The sequence below is a fragment of the Petaurus breviceps genome, unplaced genomic scaffold (genome assembly GCF_028583685.1).
Source record: "Petaurus breviceps papuanus isolate PSGF00001 unplaced genomic scaffold, PetGlider_PUasm1.0 178, whole genome shotgun sequence".
Classification (NCBI taxonomy): domain Eukaryota; kingdom Metazoa; phylum Chordata; class Mammalia; order Diprotodontia; family Petauridae; genus Petaurus; species Petaurus breviceps.
The window spans coordinates 36915630-36925443 of record NW_027185777.1 but is presented as its reverse complement, the minus strand read 5'-3'; the positions used below and the strand labels follow the sequence as shown (position 1 = coordinate 36925443).

Below are 9814 nucleotides of genomic sequence, written 5' to 3'. Positions count from 1 at the left end.
GGGGGGGGGGGGGGGGGGGGGGGGGGTAGCAATCTCAATAGGGCTTATTTTCGGGGGAGGGCTTATTATCGGGGAAACACGTAGACTTGTTCTCATGGATACCTGCAACCTACCACCTCTATGGGGAGAGGAAGGAGGTAAGTTTTATTACCAGAATGCTTTTTAATGTTGTCTTTCTTTAGATAACTGTATCACTTATGTAGAGAGACAACAACCACCACCTGACCATTTGGATCATGCCAATCAAATCTACAAATGAGATAAAAGTGGAAAGGATAGCTAACACTTCTCAGTGTCCTTTAATGATATGAGATTAATATCTATCATACCCCTCAACCATATACCCCAAGGTTCTCTCTGTCTTTCTGTTATCTCTTTCTCTGTATCTCTCTGTCTCTGCCTCTCTCTGTCTCTATATAATTACCATTTCTATGCATAAGACAGACAGATCTACATATCCAACTGTAGTGTCCCCCTTTAGCTTCCATTCTCTATCACCAACTACATGATGGACATTTCAAAATAGATATCCTACACACATCTCAAACTCAACATGTACAAAACAGAACTATGTTTTCCCTAAAACTCAGCCTTCCACCAAACTTCTTTATGTTGTGAGCACCATGATTCTACCACTCTCCCAGATTCATAATTTTGGTGCAACCCTCAATTCTTCGCTTATCTTTATTCTACATATCTAATAAGTTGATAAACTTTGCCATTTCTACCCCTACATTCCTTGCATACTGCCCCTTCTCTCTATTCAGTCAACACTTTAGGCCCTCTTCACCTTTTGCCTAGATTATTACACCAATTACACTAATTAGTTTCCATGTCTTAAGTCTCTCCTTGCTCCAAAATACTCTCCAATGAGCTACCAAGGTGATTTTTCTTAAATACAACCATATTACTGTCTACTTAACAAATTCTAGTGATTTCCTTTTGCCTCTATGATAAAATATAGACTCCCCAGTTTGGCTTTTAAAGCCCTTCACAACTTGGTTTCAATCTACCTTCCCAGGCTAATTATACTCTCTCTCCCATACACTACAGCCTAGACAAACTGGCCTTACTGCTCCTCACACATAGCATTCCATCTCCAAGCTTTTGCATTAACTGTCCTGTTTGCAATGCATTCCCTCTTTAGCCTCACAGAATCCCTTACTTTCATTAAAATGCAGCTCAAGCACCACCTTCTACATGAAGACTTTCATGATACTCCTAACTACCTATGCCCTTCAACATAACTATCTTGTATTTACCTTTTATTTAGTATGTATTTATTATATGTCTATATGCTGTCTTTTCTAATAGAATATAAACTCAAAAGTATTGAATTGTTTTGCTTTCTATATTTTTGTTCCCAACACCTATCATCACAGTGTCTGGCATATAGTTGACACTCAATAAATGCTTATGGATTATTGATTCATGACATTGTTTTCTCTTGGTTCTCCTCTTACCCTGACTTTTCTGACCCCTTTGCTGGACCATTAGCTATGGCCTAACGCCATGAATTTGCATGCATCTTACTTAAATTTAATTATCCTGTAAATGTGTTTAATTTCCTTAAAAGAATATAAGTTCTTCTTTTCTTCTATTCTCTCAAGTGATCTCTGTTGGTGAGATCATCCACTTCCATAGGTTCAATAAGCAGTTCTATGAAGATGATTCTGAAATGTACATATCCTATCCTGTATTACCAAATGCTTTCTAGAAATTTCTACCTATATGTTCCATAAACATCTCAAACTCAACATATTTAGAATGAAATTGTAAAACCTTCCCTTTTCTCAAAACTCCCCCTTTTCCACTGAAGGTACCAGTATCACACCCAGTTATCCAGGTTCATAATCTTGGAACCATACCCAACTAGTTTCCAAGTCATAGCAATTCTACCTCCCCAATATCTCTTGCATCCCGCTATTTCTCTCCATTCATATATTCACTAGGTCAATCCCTCACTACCTTGAGTCTAGGTCATTTCAAAAGCTTCCTAAATGTTTCCCCAATCCTCTCCTCCTAATCCATCCTCCCCATAGCTACCACATTGATACTACTCTGGCATAGGTCTAACCATGTCCTTCAAGCTTAAGAAGCTTCAGTGGCTCCTTATTTTCTCTAAAAGAAGAACTATTTTATTTAAAGTGTTTCACTATTTGACTGCAAGACATTTTTCCAAAGCAAATTCACATTTGATGCTGTGTGATTGGGCAGTGGGTGAAGAGGATGGTTACATTCTCTGACCCAGGAGAAGGCTATATAATCCCTGATGTGAGACTTTGCTTTGGGGCTCACTTTGAGAAGTATTCTGTGATTTGATCAGATAAGACTCTGGGAAGCTGTTGTTGAGAGCCCCCCAGCTTTGAAAAACCCAGATGTTGATTTGGTATGGATGTAATGGTTGGACAGTTTGGAAACCTGTCTACTTGATCTGTTTCTCTGTCTTGATAATTCTGTCTGTATACTCTGAAGTTCGGGGTGCTGACCTTTTTCCCCTGAACTAGGTAAATGATACATATTTGACTGATTAAAGTAAGCTTGTTAACCCATTTTGAGTTGCTTTCCTTTAACAAAGCAGATCTAAGAATCTATGTTGGCAGCCACCCTGAGGACACTGGGGTGCTTGCTGATATATACCATGGTATTCTAATTTTCTTAACTTTAAATATTAGGTACAAAAATTAAAAAACAGTAGAGGAATAAGATAAATTAGTAAAAATCTCACAAGGGTCCCATTTGTATGCATGTTTATAAAATGTGATAGCATATTTTATTATTTGTTGATTTCCTTCCTCAATTAGCCAGAGATGCTATGATGCCCAGGTCACACAGCTAGTTAAGTGTCTGAGGCTATATTTACAACCATCACATCATATAAATTTTTGCTTCTCACTTTCTGTGGAGTCCAGAAATCTAAAGCTGATAAAAATTCTGCCATTTCCAAACCATTCCCATTTTCAAAAAAAAACAAAAGTGGGCCTTAGACTAATTTAGTTTCACAAACTAATCAATTTTTTTTTCTGAAAATAATTTAGATGTTATGTAATTTGGTGTATGTTTATTATTGGTATTAATTCACAGATTATGGTATCTGTCAGTAAAATGTCATTCCCCTGGTTATCTCTTTTAATTAGCTCAATTTTTGTTCCTTTTTCTGACATCATGAGCTACCTTGCTTTTTACTTTAGCTGAAGCATAACAAATTTTGCTCTATCCACTTGTTTCTGTCTTTCTGTTTCAGCTCTACTGAGCTCTGGCTTTTTCATCAGGAATGTTTGGAAGTCCTCTCAATCATGGTCCATTTCCACATACCTCTCCCCACCACACAGTTTTGCTGGGTTAAGTTATTCTTGATTGTAAGCCTAGATCTTTTGCCTTTTGAAATATCACATTTCAAGCTCTCCTCCTTTTTCTATTGGTGGTTATTACATTTTGTGCGATCCTGTGTCTCTTCACTATTTGAATTTTTTGCTATTTACATATTTTTTTCTTTGATGAGAAAGTTCTGGATTTTGGCTATAACATTGCTGGGAGCTTTCACTTTTGGGTTCTTTAAAAGCATACTTTGTCCTCTGGTTCTAAAAGATCTGGAGAGTTTTCTTGTATGATGTCTTGAAATATTATGTTTAGGATCTTTTTGTTTTCTTTTGTTATGGTTTTCAGGTAGTCAAATGATTCTTAGATGATCTCTTTGATCTTTCTTCTAGGTCAGTTGTTTTTGTGAGAAACCTCCACTTTCTTCTGTCTTTTCCAATCTTTTGCTTTGTTTGAATATTTCTTGATGTCTCATGAAGTCATTGGCTTCTATTTCATCAACTCTAATTCTCAGGGAGTTACTTTCTTTGGTATATTTCAAGCTGTTAATTCTTTTTTCAGGTTATCCTTTCATATCTCTTTATTTCTTGTGCTATTTTCCTTCTACAGCTCTTAATTTGTTTTTTTTTTTAATTTTAGTTCTTTTTAACTTTTGCTTTATCTCTTTCAGGAATCCTGGTTGGATATCAGTTCAAGCTGCATTTTTCTTTAAGGTATTGCTTACAGATGTTTTCAAGTCATTCTCTTCTTTCGAGTTTGTGTCTTGAGTTTCCCTGTACCCATAATAGCTCTTCATAGTGGAATTCTTTTTTTGTTTGTTTGTTTGCTCACTTGTCCAGTCTAGATCTTAACTTTGGACTTTATGTTAGTGCTGGGCTCTGTGCATTACTGGTGGGAATGTCTGGCTTAAGCATCTGTGCTCACATTCTTCTGTTTTTATAGACTAGATTGAGGATTGAGCTTTTAGTGCTTGCCATGCAAGGTAATCTAGGATAAAGTTTGCTCACTGACCTCCTAGTCTGAGTCCTGCAAGTTTCTGACCCAGTTTTGGGTCTGTCCCTAGTCATATGTCTTAGTATATTGCTGCTGGACTACTAGGTCACTGGCTCTGCAAGTTCAGTGACTAAACTGGAGAGAACTGCAGGCTTCTCTTTGGTCTGAGATTGCTGTACTGGTTATTCCTCTGCAGACGTCAGCTTGGACAGGAGGTAAGAACTGATTCCCCACTCTGCTCCTGGGATTAGAGCCACACAGTTGCTATATGCTTCTGAACTTGTTCCTTGCTCAGTACAGTTATGGTCCACTAGTAACTGCTCCTTTCTGCTGCTCCAATGTGCAGATACCCCTCTCAGTCCAACTTGGAATTGGATAGTGGATAACATCTTCCAGATGGCACTTTTCCCTGAAACTTACACTATTTTAGGGATCCTCTGGGATCTCTTTCTACACTTTCCCCCCACAATCAATAGGCATTTATTAAGTGCCTACTATATTCCAAGCACTCTAGAAGGTTCTAGGGAATACAAAGACAAAAGATGAAAAAAATATTTACCAGTCAAGAGCTAGTTCTCATGTTAGAATCACATAAAACGGTAATTTTCCTACTTTTCACAGATTTATCAGAGCAGGTGTTCTTAATTGGGAGAGGGGAGGCCTGTGAAGTTTTTTTCATAATAGTTTAACAAGTTTATTTCAACATAATTGGTTTCCTTTATAATCTTTTGTATCACATATTATGCATTTAAAAACATCACTTTTAAGAGGTCTATAGTTTTCACTAGACTTCCCAAGGGGGTCAGGACAAAAAAAAATTAAGAATCTCTGTTATAAGAATTGTGGCAAACTGATGCACCCTCTCCCCACAGAACAAGAAATTCCATTCCATTCCATTCCGCAAGGATTTATGGAACCTCCATCTTCCAGTCTTGGTGTCTTGTTTGGTAGCAGGCAACATAGCTCCCATTTACAAAGCAGTAGGACTGTCTGTTATTTTTGTTGCGAGAGATGAAATCTGTATAATTATAGCTTTTCTCCCCCCTTCGGGTAGCAAATAGTTACACACAATACCAACAAGAAAGGGTGACTGTACAGGGGTGGCCAGGTGGCTCAGCGAGTAAGAGCACTGGCTCCAGTGTCAGGATGATCTGGGAATCGAATCCGGGCTCCCACATTTAGCACCACACCCAGAAATAACTGGCTGTGTGACCTTGAGCAAGTTACTTAACCCTGATTGCTCATTAAAAAAAAAAAAGGGTGACTGTAGTCATGAATTTTTTATAAAACCACCTGAGGTGTAAGTCAACCAAAAGGGGCAGTTTTCAGGTGTCACCAATGGGGTTTGTTACCTTGGTACCACACAAGACTGAAAAGGCAGAGTCCAATAACTTTCTTCCCTTTCCTGTGTAATTCATTAAAAAAAATTTTTTTTTGATCTTTACTAATTTGTTTACTTTTAGTTTACAAGATTCAGATCCACAATTCCTTGAGTTTCAAATTTTCTCTCCCTCCCTTCCCTCCCCCCCCCCCCCGATGGCATACAATTAAGTATAGGATCTACAAATACTTTCACATTAGACATTGGTCATTATAAAGAAGGATTGTATCAGATGGAATGAACAATGGGAAAGAGGAAACAAAACCAAACAAGAAAAATAAAAAGATCAGGTAGTTTGCTTCAATCTGGATTCAAACTCAGTTCTCTCTAGTTCTTTCTCTGGATATAGACATCTCTCTCCATCATGAGTCTTTTGGTTGACTTATAACCCTGCATTGCTGAGAAGAGTCCAGTCTATCAAAGTTGTTCGTCAAACATACATTGTGTCTTTAATTGTGTACAAATTTCTCCTGGATCTACTCTACTCACTCAGCATCACTTTGTATAAGCCTCTCCAGGTAAATACGAAGTCCATCTGCTCATTTCTTATAGCACAATAGTATTCCATTACATTCATATGCCACAATTTGTTCAGCAATTCCCCAATTGATGGGCATCCTCTTGATTTCCAATTCTTTGCCACCACAAAAAGAGCTGCTATAAATATTTTTGTACATATGGGTTTTCTTCCCACTTCTATGATCTTTTAGGATACAACCCTAGAAATGGTATTGCTGGGGCAGCCAGGTAGCACAGTGAGTAAGATCACCAGCCCCAGAGTCAGGATGACCTGGGATCGAATCTGGGCTCAGACACTTAGCACCCACCCAGAAACACTTGGCCGTGTAACTTTGAGCAAGTTACTTAACCCCAATTGCTTAGGGGTGGTCAGGTGGTGCAGTAAGAGCACTGGCCCCAGAGTTGGAATGACCTGGGATCGAATCTGGGCTCAGATACTTAGCACCACACCCAGAAATAACTGGCCGTGTAACCTTGAGCAAGTTACTTAACCCCAACTGCTTTTAAAAAAAAAAAGTAGTATTGCTGGGTCAAAGGGTATGAAATTTTTATAGCCCTTTGGGCATAATTCCAGATTGCTCTCCAGAATGGTTGAATCAGTTCACAACTCCACTAGCAATGCATTAGTGTTCCAATTTGTCCACATCCTCTCCAGCATTTGTCATTTTCCTGTTTTGTCATCTTAGCCAATCTCACTGGTGAGATGTGGTACCTCAGAGTTTTGATTTGCATTTCTCTAATCAATAGTGATTTTCATATGCTTATATCTTTAATTTCTTACTCTGAAAACTGCCTGTTCATATCCTTTGACCATTTATCAATTGGGGAATGACTTGTATTCTTATAGATTAGACCCAATTCTCTGTATATTTTAGAAATGAGTCCTTTATCAGAGACATACGTTGTAAAAATTCTTTCCCAATTTCCCACTTCCCTCTTAAATCTTGGTTACATTGGCTTTTGTACAGAAGCTTTTCAATTTAATGTAATCAAAATTACCCATTTTGCATTTTATAATGTTCTCTAATTCTTGTTTGGTCATCATAAATTTCTTTAGAAGGTGCTCCAGAGGAAATATATCTCTAAAGCAAAAATGAGACTAATTGTCCATGCCAGACTAATAATAATAAATAGTAATAATAAACAACACATGACTACTGTTTAAATGTCTTCAAATCACATTATAACATAATTCCATTACTCTGACAGGAGCTTTAGGGAAAGGCTGGAGATTTTACCCATGAGAGATTACATAAGGAAGAATGAACCTTCCCAAATTTCTGATAAAAATCTTCTTCTAGGGGGGCAGCTAGGTGGTGCAGTGAATAGAGCACCAGCCCTGGAGTTAGGAGGACCTGAGTTCAAATCCAGCCTCAGACACTTAACACAAAAGAACTAGCTGTGTGACCTAGGGCAAGTCACTTAACCCTAATTGCCCTCCAAAAAGCAAAAAAAAAAAATAATCTTCTGCAAATACCAATGCCTCTTCATTGACATACAGCAGGTATTTTGGACATGAGGAAGTACTGCACCTTCCTCAGATTCCAGCCCATCACATACTTGAGCCAGTCACACAGAGTAGCTGCAGATCTACCAACAACAGCACTGCAATGTACATAGACTGTGTGTCCATTCTCAAGCAAGCAGTGGAGACAGACTGCCTGAGGCAATCTCTGCACTCTGCCTTCAGTACTCATGTCTGGTGTAGGCATCCATACATAAGATCATTCCTTCTTTATAGAGCTTGATTATGGTCTCTAGGGTCACGGGCTCTGGGTAGCAGTTACAACTTGGATGAATTCTGTATATCCCATTCAGTCTGAAAGTTCATTACTGCTGTCACTCCTAATTCATGCTTCAGTTTGATAGTTACATGCTTCAACTGTCAAGGGCAACTTCCTAACTAGATATGAGAGAATTCTTGAATAATGCATAGCTTGATGGCCTGTAATGCTAAAACAGAAATCAGTTGTATGCTTCATCTCATTTGTATGCCCCTTGGCCTCAATCCGATGTCCAATGGGGAGATAGTACACACCATCTACCAAGTTGTTTTCATTATAAGTACTACAGTGGTCATGGTGAGATCTATTACACGTTGTGTTTGTCCTTTGTTTTCAAAGAGAACTATGGCATCAGGGAAACAATGACATGATTTGCAGGCGACTTTAATTTGAGCAAGGGAGGGCTATGCAAGGTCACCAGTCTCACTTTCTCCTCCAGAGTCATCTTCATCTGTGCCCTCATGATTTCTGCCCTGATTTTCTGATACTGGCTACATTTGTACAAAAACTTTAATTTCATGTAATCAAAATTATCCATTTTACACCTCATATTACTGTCTCATTTATTCATAAGTTATTCACCCATCCATAGGTCTGATAGGCAGTATGTTTGATGTTCTTCAACTTTCTTTGTAATCTCTCTTTAAACTAGGTAATATATACATTTTGACATTATCTTGATAAATGGTGTAAAATACAGGTCTATGCCCAATTTCTGCCAGACTGCTTACCACTCTTCCCAACAATTTTGCCAAATAATGCACAGCAGTTTTAAAGCGAGGTTAGAGTAGCTAAAACATACACATCAGTATTGATAAAGCATGGTATAATGGCAAGTACACTGGAGAAGGATCTGGAGGACCTACCTTACAGTCCTAGCCCTGATACTCATTATGTGATTTTGACCAAATGAGTTCACTTTGCCCCACACCTGTTTCATGATTCATAAAATGAGAGTGTTGAGCTAGCTGGAATCTTAAGATCTCTTCCAACTCTAGATTTTGAGGTCAACTTGCATAGAGATGTTTCAATCGGCTTTTATCAGAAGTCTTTCAGTAAATTCTCACTCCAAAATGCTCATCATCATCAATGAACCCTATAAATTGCTAAACATTTTATCCCATACCATTTTCTTCTTTACTGAAAGACTGGATAGGACACTGGGGACACAACTGTGCGGGCTCAAAACAATGCAGAAATCTCCATTATACTATTTCGCCCTTGGCACAAAAGAATCACTACAGAGCACAAAGAAGATAGGAGTGATTAGAGTCAGAGTAGCTCTGTGAAAGACTACACACTTTAACAACTTGCAACATAATTTCCCTCTGCAACTAGGGCAACTATCAGAGGAAAAAAAGATAAAAGGAACTTAGGAAGAAGTCCCAGGCTTACTTGACCTCTCAGATGTTATTTATAGTTGGTAGAGACCAAGCATCAAGTGGGAGAACTGTGTTCAGACTGGCCACTTTTGTCTTCACTTTACTGTTTAAGACAATCATTTAGAGAGACTGTGTCTATTATTTTCCCCAGGGCAGCTCTTGGTACATAGGACATTCCCACTACTCCTTTTTCAAGTATTGCTTCATTACATGTAAGATGGATTTTAAATTACATATTTATAGATTAATCAATTGGACGTTCCATATCAGATTTTTTAAAAATACTTTTTAGATGGTGAGCTATTCCTTTATCAAACATAATTCATTTACTATGGTTTTTATGTATTTTTGATATATTGTTTATTTGTATCTTAAATGATTTCTTTTAGTTTCCTAAACCAAGTATATCCCTTTTCCTATACCACTGACATTTGAGA

General features: G+C 38.0%; 1 pseudogene; it reads right to left on the bottom strand.

The window, feature by feature from the left end:
• Positions 1 to 5840: 5840 nt before the first annotated feature.
• LOC138159739 (laforin pseudogene) lies at positions 5841 to 9738 on the bottom strand (annotated as a pseudogene).
• Positions 9739 to 9814: the final 76 nt, after the last annotated feature.